Below are 14,181 nucleotides of genomic sequence, written 5' to 3'. Positions count from 1 at the left end.
TGCCATCAGGAGTTGGACAAGGTAATTACCTCACGGGAGAAAATCATCAGCCAACTTGTCAGGTTAGAACAAGAGTTGGTCTGAGTGCCGGTGGGAGCCAGCGGGCAGAGGAAACAATGTTTGGCCCTGCACAAGAATTGGCCCAGGTCGAGAGAGGGGAAACTCAGCAGGGTACAGTGGGGACACAGACAGATCTTCAGGTGCAGCAGGATACAGCAGGGACCCAGACTGAACCCCAGGCACAGGAGAGTAAAGTGAGAAACCAGATGGACCCTTGGGAGCAGGAGAGTACAGTTGGGACCCAGAGTCCCACACTCACCAGAGTACTGAGGGGACCCAGACGGAATCCTGGGTTCATCAGGATACCGTAAGGACCCAAACAGAATCCCAAACTCAGTGGGGTACTGTAGAGACCCTAACAGAGTCCTGAGCTCAGCAACGTACACCAGGGACCCAGACAGAATCCCAAATTCAGTAGGGTACCGTGGGAACCCAGGCTGCACTACCTGTTGAACAAGCTAGCATGGGGACTCAGACAGGACCCCTCCAACAGGGAGAAGCCCAAGAAGGGGGCTGAGGTAGGAAGCAGGATGCCAGGGCAGGGAGAACCAGAATTGGACTCAGTATTCCAGCAGTAGTTACACCAGTACCAAATAACCGGTAAAATAACCTCTCTACTCCTACTCAAAATTCCCCCATTTATGCATCCCAGGATTGTATTAGCTCTTTTGGCCATAGCATCACACTGGGAGCTCATGTTCAGCTGATTGTCCACCACAACCCCCAAATCTTTTTCAGAGTCACTGCTTCCCAGGATAGAATGCCGCATCCTGTAAGTATGGCCTACATTCTTTGTTCTAGGTTTACATTTAGCTGTATTAAAACAAATGCTGTTTGCTTGTGCCCAGTTTACCAAATGATCCGGATCACTCTGTATCTGTGACCTGTTCGTTTCATTATTTACCACTCCCCTAGTTTTTGTCATCTGCAATCTTTATCAGTGATGATTTTATGTTTGCTTCCAAGTCATTGATAAAAAATGTTAAATGGTATAGGGCCAAGAACCAATCTCTGCAGGACCCCACTGGAAGCAGACCTACTCAATGACAATTCACCATTTACAGTTACATTTTGAGACCTATCAGTCAGCCAGTTTTTAGTCCATTAGTTGGTGTAGCAAGCCCGAGATTTGGTATGCTGACTGAGCATAAATCCAGTCTGCCGTATGTCTGTCTTTCCTTCATTTTGGGAGCCATTTGATCCATGTTCTTTTTGCTATGGGTTGGAATTACCACAGATCAGTGTGTGTTACAGATTATTCACTTCTGATGGGTAATCCAATTCCATCCTGTCAGTTACAAATCTGGTCATAGTAGTGCATGCATTTGTGACCTTCCAGGTTTGACTGTTGCAACTCCTTATAGTGGGAATGAAGCCAAACTGACGAAATAAGCTTAGGCTGCTGCATTTTGTATCAATTTATTTGTTGAGTAACACAAATAGCTATAAACATATTGCCTCTGCTTTGCCCTCTGTGTTGGCTCCCCATCACTTACAGAGCCAAATTCAATTTCTGTCAAGGTTTTCAGAATGATCCATCAGATTGTCCCAAATCTAAGAGATCATCTCTTCTTCCTTGACCATGACTTCCTACAACAACCACATTCCACCAGAATTATGACCAACAGAAGACAAAACTTTCTTGAGAGCGGGACCCAAATTTTGTAACTCACTTTCAGAGAGAGAAAAATGGTCACTAGCCTCACAGCTTTCAAAACTAAATGCAAAACCTATTTACTTGTGTTACCACAATATGTCTTCATGTAATCCTCACACATATGTGGAGGAGACAAAGGATGAGACAGAAAACATATTCTAGTTTTCAAGCTATTTTTACAGGAAGGGAAAGAGAGAAAAATGTTTGGTAGTTGTAGTTTTTATTTAATTGGGAGGTCTTCAGTCACTATAGTGAAGAGGAGTATATAGGTACCTAGATCGATTTTCCCTGCTTGGGTTTTGACCACTGTCACTCACGAGGTTCTGGACATATTAATAGAACATTATGCCACATCTTGTGTGCTGCATCCTTCTCCTTTTTGCTGATGGGGTTGTTGATGTGTCCTTTAAGAAAGGCAGGGTGCCAGTTGCTTTAAAGGAGTGGTTCTCAACCTTTCCCAACAACTGCAACCCTTTCAGGAGCCTGATTTATCTTGCATACTCCCAAGTTTCACCTCACTTAAAAACTACTTGCTTACAAAATCAGACATAAAAATACAAAAGTGTCACAGCACACTGTTACTGAAAGACTGCTTACTTTCTCATTTTTACCATATAATTATAAAATAAATTGATTGGAATATAAATATGATACTTACATTCCAGTGTGTAGTATACAGAGCAGTAAAAACAAGTCATTGTCTGTATGAATTTTAGTTTGTACTGACTTTGCTAGTGCTTTTTATGTAGCTTGTTGTAAAACCAGGCAAATATCTAGATTAGTTGATGTACCCCTGGAAGATCTCTGCATACCACCCCCAGCTACATGTACCCCTGGTTGAGAACCACTGCTTTAAAGGACTCACTCTTGGCCTCTGCTCAAAAAGTCATCTTTTCACATTGGGAATCTTGCTAAGCATTAACCCAAATTTAAATTTCCATTTTTGGTTACAAATATGAAAAAGGTTGTGATCATACAACTATAAGTATCTTTACCTTGTCAGTAAGGATTCCTATCTGGGTACAGCACAGAGACTGTATTTATTGTGCTGATCAATGATCCTCACCTAATGTTGGATAAAGATTTTGTGCCCAGGCTGATATTCGATCTATCAGCTGCCTTCAACACTGTGGATTTTTAACATGCCTGTGGAGCTTGGCAGAAATGGGTTGGACTGTCCTTGGGTTGCTTTGTGATTTTTCTCACATGAAGATCCTAGAGAGTAGTATGGGCAATTGCTCTTCTGCACCGAGGGCCCACATGTGAACTACCACAGAGTTCCGTGCTGTCACCTGTCTTATTCAATGGGTGTGCAAGGACATTAAGAAAGCCATTTAAGAGAGATGTTTAATATGTTGATAACACACAATTGCTGTACATCTTGCCCAGTGAAGTGTCCTCTGGTGACTGGGCCAGACTAGTGAATACCTGAGAGCATCTCAAGGTGAAGATCAAAGTATTTCATTTGTATTTGTGAAGCATTCTCAATTGTTTATTGAAACTCATTTCTGAGGTGATTCTTTAGCACAGGCCTGCACAGCTCATAAAGCGGCGAGGGCCACATTCCTCCAAAGAAAACAGCTGAGGGCCGAAACCTCCCGGCCCCGCAGAAACACCCCACCCCCAGGGCCGCCCAGCCCTGCGGAAACAAACCCTCCTTCCCCAACGCCGCCCCACCAAAACAGCTGTGGACCAAAAAGGAAGGTTGGGGGTGGGGAGGTGATACTTTATCTTAAATCAACCAGGGGCTCCTAGCTGAAGAGGTGGCTGGGAGCCCTCAGGGGCAAATTAAAGGGCCTGGGGCTCCGGCGGCTGGGGGAACCCGGCAGGGCCGGTTCTAGGTTTTTTGCTGCCCCAAGCAAAAAAAAAATTTGGCTGCCCCCCGTCCCAGCCCTGGGCTCCCCCCTGTACCTCGCTGCTGCCCCAGTCCTGGTCTCTCCCCCCACCCACACCCCCTGCCACCCCAGCGCTGGACTTCCCCCTTTCCTCCCCACCAGTGCCCTCCCCACACCCCGCTGCTGCTCCAGCCCTGGGCTCCCCCCCACCAGTGCCCCCCACACACCTCCTGCCGCCACAGCCCTGGGTCACTGGTAACTCGCTCCCAGGGTGGGTCATTCAGCAGGAATTTTGGATGTGCACAAAACACAGACAGGATTGGTTCCCATATGGTTACAGAGCTGCAGTAAAGTGGAACAATTTTCAGCTTGTGTGATTGGAGAATGTCTGGATGCATATTATAAGACTGTCCTCCATAAATGAGGAAAAGTTGAGGTGCCTTTATTATTCTTTTGTTCCACTCTTTCTTTCTATGGGAATTTGCCAATGCAATATCACTGTCTTCCTTTTAAACAAACAAAAAGGCAATGGCTGTTGAAAATAGCAATTCCAGTCCTAATAAGCATTTCTTGCTCAATTTTATCCTACTTTTTCTACAGCAAGTTACAGTGGATCAGTATATTTGATTTGGGAGAAATGAAGTAACAGCTGCCCAAACTGAGCTTGAGCACTCCTGAATTTCAAGGTGTTCAAATCTGGAAGGCAGGTGCTGGGGGGGGGGGGGGGGGGGGGGGGGGGGGGGGGGGGGGGGGGGGGGGGGGAGCCTGTGGGCTCTGCGGGGGAGCATGGCAGCAATGTGTCTGGAGCTGCATGGAGCCAGACACGCTGGTCTGAGTGGCACGGTAAGGGGGCTGGGGGTTGGAGAAGGGGTAGGGGATTCCGGGGGGCAGTCAGGGGACAGGGAGCAGGGGGGGTTGGATGGAGCGGAGGTTCGGGGGAGCAGTCAGGACAGGCAGCAGTTGGATAGGCATGGGAGTCTCAGGGGTTCATCAGGGGACAGGTAGGGGGTGAGATCCTGAGGGGAAGTTGGGGAGAAGGAGAAGGGAGGCTTAGATAGGGGCTGGGGTCCCAAGGGGCAGTTAGGGGCAGGGATCTCGGGAGGGGGCAATTGGGGGACAAGGAACAGCGGCATTTAGATAGGGGGTGGGGTCCTGGGAGAGAAGTATCAGGGGACAAGGACCAGCGGTGTTAGAGAGGGGGTGGGAGTCCTGGGGGGCAGTTAGGGCAGGGGTCCGTGGAGGGGGCAATCAGCAGCCGCGGGCCAGGATTCAAAGGGCTCTGGGCTGCCTTCCGCTGTGGGCAGCGCAGAGCCCTTTGATTCCCCGCCGCAGCTGGAATTTAAAGGGCTCTGCGCTCCCCGCAGCTGCGGGCAGCCCAGAGCCCTCTGACTCCCGGCCGCGGCTGGGATTTAAAGGTCTCTGGGCTCCCCGTGGCTGCCAGAGCCCTTTGATTCCCTGCTGTGGCTGGGATTTAAAGGGCTCTGGGCTCCCTGCGGCTGTGGGCAGCCCAGAGCCCTTTGATTGCCTGCCGCTGCTGCGGGCAGCTCAGAGCCCTTTGATTCCCTGCCGCGGCTGGGTTTCAAAGGGCTCTGGGCTGCCCACAGAGCACCGTGTGCGGGGGATTCAGAATCCCCCCGAGGGCCGCACAGTGAGGCTCCACGGGCCGCATGTTGTGCAGGCCTGCTTTAGCATTTAGTATCCACTTGGTAAGCCTGCATCTAGACCGTGTTAGGGCTCGTCTATACAAACAGTTCTCAGCAAGCAGTCATTTAAATCTACCTCAGACTAGTCTACCATACTATAACTGTGTGGACCCAGCTGCCGTGTACTAAAGATTTTAGTTCACACTGACATCCTCCTGTTTCTCCCCCTTGTTCTTTGCCTTTTTTTCTTTTCTTTTTTTTTTTTTAGCTTTTGCCACTGAGTGCAATAGATTGAAGTCCAGAGGTTTCCTTCGCTTTTCCATTTTTAAAGTTTTCATGTTTCCTTTTGCTACTCTAACTTTTCAAAACTTCTCCAACTTCAGAAATGTTACAAAGTTTTCCTTTTGTTCCTCTGTAACTTTCCAAAGTTGAGGAAAATGTTATAGAGTGGAAAAAAACCAGAAAAATGAACAAAGCTAAATCCTAGACATTATTTATTCTATTGCATTTTGCAGCCAAAAAAGGAAAGGGGAGAAATCTTTTTTTCCCTTTTCTTTTTCAATTTGAAAAGTCAGGAAAAAGTAGACAAATGTTAATTATCTTCAGTCTCTGTACTGAACTCATAAGTATTTTATGGAAGCTAGGGCTGGAAAACAGTCAAAATTATGTCAATATTTAAAAAGGGTAAACAAGATGACCCGAGTAACAAATGACTGGTTAGCCTGATATTAATCACAGACAAAATCATGGAATGGCTGATACAGTACTGTACCAATGAACAGTTAAAGGTCAGAGACAAAATTAATACCAATAAATATAATTTAATGGAAAACAGACGAACCTGATACTGTTGTTGACAAGATTGCATGTTTGGCATAATCATACTGATATAATGTATTATGGCTTCTGTAAGGTTATACAAACTCACTAAGGTCTGTATTCAAAGGATTAAAAAGTCCTTAACTCTTAGATCTCAAAAGTAATTGTAAATGGAGAACCACCATCATCCGCAGGGATCTGTTCTCAGCCAAATACTATTTAATATTTTTATCAATGACCTGGAAGAAAATAAAAAGTCATTTAAAGACTGCAGATGATACAAAGATTGGTATTAAATAATGATGAGGTCAGGTCACTGATACAGAGTAATGTGGATCACTTGAGAAACTGAATACAATCAGATAAAAGGCATTTTAATACATCTAAATACAAGAACATCTCGGAACAAGAATGTAGGTCACAAAGGATAGGGGACTCCATCCTGGAAGCAGTGACTCTTAAAAGGTTTTAGGGGCCATTGTAGCTAGTCAACTGAACATGAGCTCCTAAAGTGATGCAGTGGCCAAAAGGGCTAACACGATACTTGGCTGTGTTAATAGAGGAATGCTGAGTAGGAGCAAGGAGGTGATGCTACCTCGGTATGTCATTGATGAGACTACTATTAGAATACAGTGTCCAAATCTGGTATCCACACTTTAAAAAGTCTACTGAAAAATTGGAAAAGATTCAGAGAATATTTCATAAATAATTTGTGGTCGAGGAGCTCACTCTACTTATCAAAGAGAATGTGAAGAAACACATTGATCATGGACTATACAGGCAGAAGATACCTAACACTAGAAGTTCTCTTTAGCAAAGTGTAACAAGATCCAGTGGGTGGAATATGTTGGGGAAGAGTCAACACGGCTTTTGTGAAGGGAAATCTTGCCTCACCAATGTAATTACTTGAGAGTGTCAACAAGCATGTGTTTTCCTGTTTTACTTCGTTAGTCCTGAAAAATAAGTATTAAAAAAGGATAAAACTTGAACCCCACAGCTCAAGTGCACAACTCTTCTCCTAAATCTATCAGTTCTTTGAGTGATTGCACATGTCCATTCCACTGCAGGTGTGTGCACGCCTCATGCGCAGTTATCAGAGATTTTTCCCTCAGCAGTACTGTCAGGGGAGCATGAGTACTCCCTCACACCACTGTACACAGATATATGGGTCCCACTGCCCCCCCAGCCCCTCCCAGTTCCCTCCTACCACTAGTGGCAGTTGTTGAAGCCGTGATCTTTGCTTTTCAAGAATCTTCCCACTCCTCTTTGTGTATATAGTTCCTATTGTATTAGTTTAGCTTAGCTTAGTGTTTTTGTTTAGAATTACCAATTAGAATACTATATTCATGTTGCGCTCTCCTGCCTTCCAGGCCTGTTATGCTTGTGGCAAGCCAATGCCGGTCATTGACCCTCCCACCTTAGCTGCCTGAAATGTCTGGGGGACATTCAAAAAAGGACAGGGTGGCTAGGCTCAGATATTTGCTTACGGATTCTGCGCTTCGCCCTCCCTCAGAACCTTCCGGCTCTGAACAGGTACCAAGCATGTTTGAGTCAGTCAGGAGTGCTCTGCCCACTGTAGCTGAGTCTTCAGGCAAGCCAGCTCACCAGTACTGAAGAAAAGACTTTGTAAGTCCTTCAAGGCCTTCAAGATCTGCAGGCAAGGCACCAGGTACTGCAAAGGACACTGAGGGGTACTCAAAGAAGAGGCACTGCCAGGCACATCCTCCTTGCAAAGAAGGATTGCTGCCGTAGACACCTTGAATGGGCCTGTTGAGACTAATCCCGATGCTGCAGGGTCAGAAGTCTTTGATGGTACCATCTACAAAGGAAGCATTTGAGACAGCTGATGAACTACTGAACTCTTGTCAGTAACAGTTTCACCTGTGGGACAAGATTCCCACCCAGCCCAGGGAGTGGGCATGTTGATCCAGTGCCTGCATCAGTACTGGTGGCTGCTACAGTGTCTTGGTGGATTCCATCCAGGGGAAAGCCTACAGTGGTTTCACCATCACCTGATTCACAACCGGTCTCCCGGTACTGTCAGGGTCAGCTTCCCCATTGGCCAGAGGAAGTGGACTTGTCATCCTCTTCACATTCTGAGGTTGGATCTCTTGCCTCCAAGAGCAGCCCCAGAAGGGTATCTACCCAAATGGTTCCAGATCTCAGCCTAAGGATCAATGGCAGTGCACAGCTGGGTTCTACCACCATACCAGTTACACTTCTGGAGTTCTTGGGGCTTTCCCCCATGCTCTACAGCATCTAGTAGACACCATCCCTCTCTGCAGGTACCAGAATCATGCAAGGGGAATCAATTACTTGGGACTCTCCTGTGCAAGAATTGGACAAGGGCCACCGCAACAACTTCTGGCCTCTTCCTCTTTGTTGCCAGATGAGGCGGTATTTGCAGAGTCTGCCTTGTCTCCCCACCAGACAACTTCAGAGCGTACAAGGATTTGTTAAAATGAGTGGCTGCAGTTCTGGATATCTAGCCAGAGGCAGTGCAAGAGAAATCACACAGCTTGAGGGACGTTTTGACCTCTGCTGGACCCTCTAGGGTAGTTCCTATAAAAGAGGCCATCCTAGAGCCTAGAAAGGAGATATTATGTCCCTTCACAGAATTATGAACATTTTTACAATCTGCCCCCTTCAGGTTCCCTCATAGTGTCTGCTGCGAATGAAAAGAAGAAGCAGGGACATCAGGCCTGAACCCCAAAGAGGAAGGAACTAGACCTCTTTGGCAGGAAAATTTATTCCACGGGGAGGGTGTTACAGAGGGTGCTGGGTAAGGAATGCTTAACCAGCCCCTTGCCACGCCAGCCCCAATTAAGGGGAGTAGATTGGAGCTGGCTGAATAGGCCTGTGCCTGCCTGGCAACTAGCAACAGCTGCCAGTCTAATTAGACAGGGGCTATAAAAGGGCTGGGGGGTGGGGAAGAATGGGGCAGGTGGCCTCTGGTCTGCTGCTTGTAAAGCCTGGCTGTGAAACAAACCTGTATATAGATAGTAAGGTGGTGGTGGGAAATGACTACAAATAAAGTGCACTAGTGGTTGCATCAACCTTGAGGCATCCCTGACTGGTTTGTAAGGTCAGCAAGGGCAGAAGGAAGAGGGGCACAGATTCATCTCTCTACAGAGAAGTTCCCTTTGCTCCTCAGTGGACACTTAACTTTAGTCACGGATGCATCGGATTTAGTTTGGGGTGCTCATTTAAGCCCCCTCAGACTCCTGGGGTTTGGTTGTTCCAGGATCTCGCTCTCCATATAAATATCAAAGAACTCTGAGCAGTCCTTTTGGCTTCTATGGCATTCCTCCCACAGAGTCTGTCATTACTCACAGACAACACAGCATATACATTTTATGTAAACAGGCAGCAGGGAAGCCCATTTGACAAAGTTATGTCAAGAGGCAATCTCACTTTGGAACTTTTGTGTAGCCAGGTCCATCAGCCGCACGCAGCCTTCTTTCCAGGGGTTCAAAACACCCTGGCAGACCACCTGAGCAGATTTTTTGCTGTCCACTCCCTTTAGCCAGATGTGTCCAACACCATTTTCCATTGGTGGGGTACTCCCTGGGTGGATTTGTTTGCAGTGAAAGAAAACAAGAAATGTCATCTTTTTTGTTTCTTGTGGGGGTAACATCTGACAGTGACCCCAGGCTGTTTTCCTCCTGAATTGGTCAAAACGCCTGCTGTATGTCTTCCCTCCAGTTCTGTTCCTGCCAAAGGTCTTGTCCAGGATCAAACAAGATGGAGCTCACATCATACTAATAGCCCCAGCATGGCTTCACCAACATTGGTTTTAATCTCTACAAGCGATATTGGTCAAAACCCCTATGCTGCTCCCTAGAGATGTGGACATGATCTCGCAGGACAACAGCCACCTTCTCTATCCCAGTCTACAGGTCTGCTTACCTTGCAAAATGGAAGAGATTCTCCATTCGGTCTATACAAAGAGACATCCACCCAGCACAAGGTTGGATTCCTCATATCCTAGACTATGTCCTATACCTGAAACAACCGGGGCTTTTCAGTAGTTCCATCAGAATTCACTTGGTAGCTATCTCAGCTTTCCACTCTCTAGTGAATAACAAATCAATCTTTTCTAACTGTTGTCCATTAGATTTCTAAAGGGTTTAGACTGATTATACCCACACGTTCACAGGCTTGTTCCACAGAGGAGTTTGAATTTCATTCTAACAAAGTAGATGGCGACTTGTTCCCTATTACATCTATCTACGAAAGTGGCTTTCTTGGTCTCAATTACCTTGGCCAGGAGAGTAGGAGAGCTGAGTGTCAGAACCTCCCTACACAGTTTTCTTCAATGATAAAGTCTTCCTTTGGCCTCACCTTAAGTTCCTGACTACGTGGGTTTCTGGTTTTCACATTAATCAAGAAATTAACTTCCCAACCTTTGTTCCAAAGTGTCATTCAAGTAGATGTGAAGAGAAACTGCATTCTCTTGATCTTAGAAGGGCTTTGGACTTCTATCTGGATCAGACTAAACCATTCAGATCAGCCTTGTAGTTATTCATGGCAATTTCAGACAGAATAAAGGACCGTTCAGTGTCTACTCAAAGAATCTCCTTCTGGATTACAGGCTGTATTAATCTATGCTATCATTTGGCAGTTACAGAACCTCCATCAAAAGTGGTGGCTCGTTCAACTAAATCACCGGCAGCTTCTACAGGCTTTCTGGCCCAGATGCCCATCCTGTACATTTGTAAGGTGGCAACCTGGTCTTCGATCCACACATTTACTTCCCGCTATGCCATCACTCCTCAGTCTAGAGATGATGCCAGATATGAACTGGTGGTCCTACAATCCCTGTTGAAGTAGACATCGAACCCACCTCCATCTCAAACTGTATGTCACCTAAGGTGGAATGGACATGTGCATCACTTTTGAAGAATTAAAAACAGTTACCTGACTTTCCATAAATACTGTTGTTCAGGGAGTGTTGCACATGTCCATTCCACCATCCACCCTCCTTCCCCTCTCCATTGGAGTCTCTCCAGGAGGAAGGAACTGAGGAGGGTTGAGAGCAATGGGGCCCTTTATAACTACATGCACTGGCGCAAGGCAGGGGGCGCTCATGCTGCCCTGACAGGTACTGCTGAGTGAAAACCCTGCTGAGTGAAAACTATGCATGAGGTATGCACACACCTACAATGGAATGGACATATGCAACACATATCTCAAAGACCAACAGTTATGGAAAAGTAGGTAACCATTTTTCCCATCACCCACACACTTCCCAATGCACTATTTATTCCCAGTGAATCCTCCCTTCTCCAGTCCGTCAAACCTCTGTCCCTCTGGTCCCCAAGTTATTACTTCCTGTTCTCTGGCCAGTACGTCAGCAGGTTTTTCTACAAAGCAAGCTTGCCTTTCTAGCTCCCCTCTCTGCAGATTATTAGGACCTTGTGATGTTGTTGGACTTGATGCATGTTTATTGATGTTTAACCGTTTTCTTTTCATGTTGAATTATCCTGGTACCAAGTTCTAGATAAATACCATGTAGGTTTACTTCGTTGTCTTAAATTTTTGTTTGAAAACTTTTAAAATTCAAGCAACTGTAACTAGTATCTGCATTTTAAAAATATCTTGGGTGTGATGATAGTATATTCTTATTATTGTTTACTATCAGAGTGGTACCTAGACCCCTTTGCAAAGTGCCAATTGTGCTAGGTGCAACACAGACAGTGCCTCTCCAGAGAGCTCCTTGTTTTTCTTTTCATTGCCTCTCCATTTTTGCTTGAAGAGCTGTAGGCTTGAATGTGTGTGAAATTATTTGTCACCTCTTTTATTTTGCTTGTCCTGGCAATCTATTATTAATAGATTGGGAATCTGGGCTTAATAGATTATTAATAAATAGGGGGAAATACCAAAGAAAACCACCATAATACCATTTAGGAACACTCAAAGGAGTGAAATGCCTGGAAGCTGCATGGAAACTATTTAAAAACACCACAATAGAGGTTCAAATTAAATGTATATTGCAAATAAAAAAAAGTAAGAGGACCAGAAAAATTCTACCATTGCTAAACAGGAGGAAAAGAGGTGGTTAGAGGCAAAAAGACATCCTTTAAAAATTGGAAGTCAAATGCCAGTGAGGAAAATTGAAAAGAGTATAAATTCTGGCAAGTCAAGTTGTCATAGGTTTATTCCCCACTTTGAACTTTAGCGTTCACAAGATGGGGACCTGCATGGACTCCTCTAAACTAAAATCCTAGTTTAGATTTGGTTCTCGCTGCCACCAGTCAAGTTTTAAGTGTCTGACACACTCCCTGTTCCCCCAAAAACTTCCCCTGGGGAACACAGATCCAAACACCTTGAATCTCAACACAAAGGGAAATAATCCATTTCCCTCTTCCCCTCTCCTAGTACTTAGGAGAGATACCTGGATTCAAATTCCTTGAATCAAACAAAGAGAGATTCACTTTTCCCCCTCCCCTTCTTTTTCCCTAGTCCTTGGGAAAAATACCTTGATTCAAACACCTTGAATCAAACAAAGAGGGATTCACTTTTCCCCCCTCCCCTTCCCCTGAAAATCCAAACAAGGGAAGAAATCACTCAGGTTCTAAAAGAAAAGATTTTATTAAAGAGAGAAAAAAAAAGTACACTATCTCTGTATTACCAGGATGCAAAAATACAGGGTCTAACTTATAAACCTGGAGAGGCTCTCCCCCCCCCCCCCCTTTCTCAGAATAATCAAAGTAACAGCAAACAGAAATAAAGATATTTCTCCAGCAAACACACAATTGCAAATGTAGAAATCAAATTATAAGACTAATTCGCCTTTCTAATACTATATTGGATAGTAGGAAATACTCCAGGAGAACTTGGAGACATGTCTGGCCTCTCTTAGATCCAATGAGAGCACACAACTCAAACAAAGAACACAGACAAAGGCTTCCCTCCACAGAGATTTGAAATTATCCTGTCCCTTGATTGGTCCTCTGGTCAGGTGTTCATCAGGTTACTGAGCTTGTTAACCCTTTACAGGTAAAAGAGACTTTAACCCTTAACTATCTGTTTATGACACAAGTGTAAAAATATAATTAGGCAGTCTAAAAAGGAATTTGAAGGGCAACTACCAAAAAACCCAAAAACTAATACAAAAAGTTTTTTTTAAGTAATCAGAGGCAGGAAGCCTGACAAACAGTCAATAGGACCTCTGGAGAACTGAGATGCTAAAGTAGCACTCAAGGAAGGTAAGGCCGTTGTGGAGAAGCTACATGAATTCTTTCCATTGGTCTTCATTACAAAGGATGTGATGGAGTTTCTCACACCCAAACTATTCTTTTTAGGTGACAAATCTGAAGAATTCTCCCAGACTGAGATGTCAGTAGAGGAGGTTTTGGAACAGATTGATAAACAGTAATTAGTCACCAGGACCAGAGGGTATTCATCCATGAGTTCTGAAGGAACTAAGATATGAAATTGCAGAACTGCTAACTGTGTTATGTAACCTATTGCTTAAATCAGCCTCTATACTAGGATAGTGTGGCAGAGCTCTGGCTTTGCCTTGGCGGGTCCTGCACTTCTAGGCAGTTAGGGCTTGCCTCAGAGGTTTGCTGTGACCCTCAACCGGTCTGGGTCTGTCACAATAGCTAATGTAGCACCAATTTTTTAAAAAAGGCTGCAGAGGGAATCCTGGCAATTACAAGCCAGTAAGCCTAACTTCAGTACCAGGCAAATTGGTTGACATTATAGTAAAGAAGTGAAATCATGCCTCACCAACCTATTAGAATTCCTTGAGGGTGCAACAGGCACATGGACAAGAGTGATCTAGTTGATATAGTATATGGGACTTTCAGAAAGCCTTTGACAAGGTCCCACACCAAAGGCTCTTAAGCAAAGTAAACTGCCATAGGATAAGAGGGAAGGTTCTCTCATGGATCAGTAACTGATTAAAAGATAGGAAACAAAAATAGGAATAAATGGTAAGTTTTCACAGTGAAGAATGATCCATAACAGGGTCCCCCAGGGATCAGTACTGGGATCAATGCTGTTCAACATATTCATAAATGACCTGGAAAAGGGGGTAAACAGTGAGGTGGCAAAGTTTGCAGACAATACAAAATTACTCAAGATAGTTAAGTCCAAAGCTGACTGCAAAGGATTACAAAGGGATCTCACAAAATTGGGTTACTTGGCAAGAAAATGG

General features: G+C 45.0%; 1 protein-coding gene across 4 annotated transcripts in view; it reads left to right on the top strand.

Moving 5' to 3' along the window:
• STAG1 (stromal antigen 1) overlaps positions 1 to 14,181 on the top strand; it is a 349,145-nt gene that overhangs the window by 273,529 nt on the left and 61,435 nt on the right. The gene's annotated exons all lie outside the window — the stretch shown is intronic.

The sequence above is a fragment of the Mauremys mutica genome, chromosome 9 (assembly GCF_020497125.1).
Source record: "Mauremys mutica isolate MM-2020 ecotype Southern chromosome 9, ASM2049712v1, whole genome shotgun sequence".
Lineage (NCBI taxonomy): Eukaryota > Metazoa > Chordata > Testudines > Geoemydidae > Mauremys > Mauremys mutica.
This window is presented reverse-complemented; position numbering and strand designations above follow the sequence as displayed.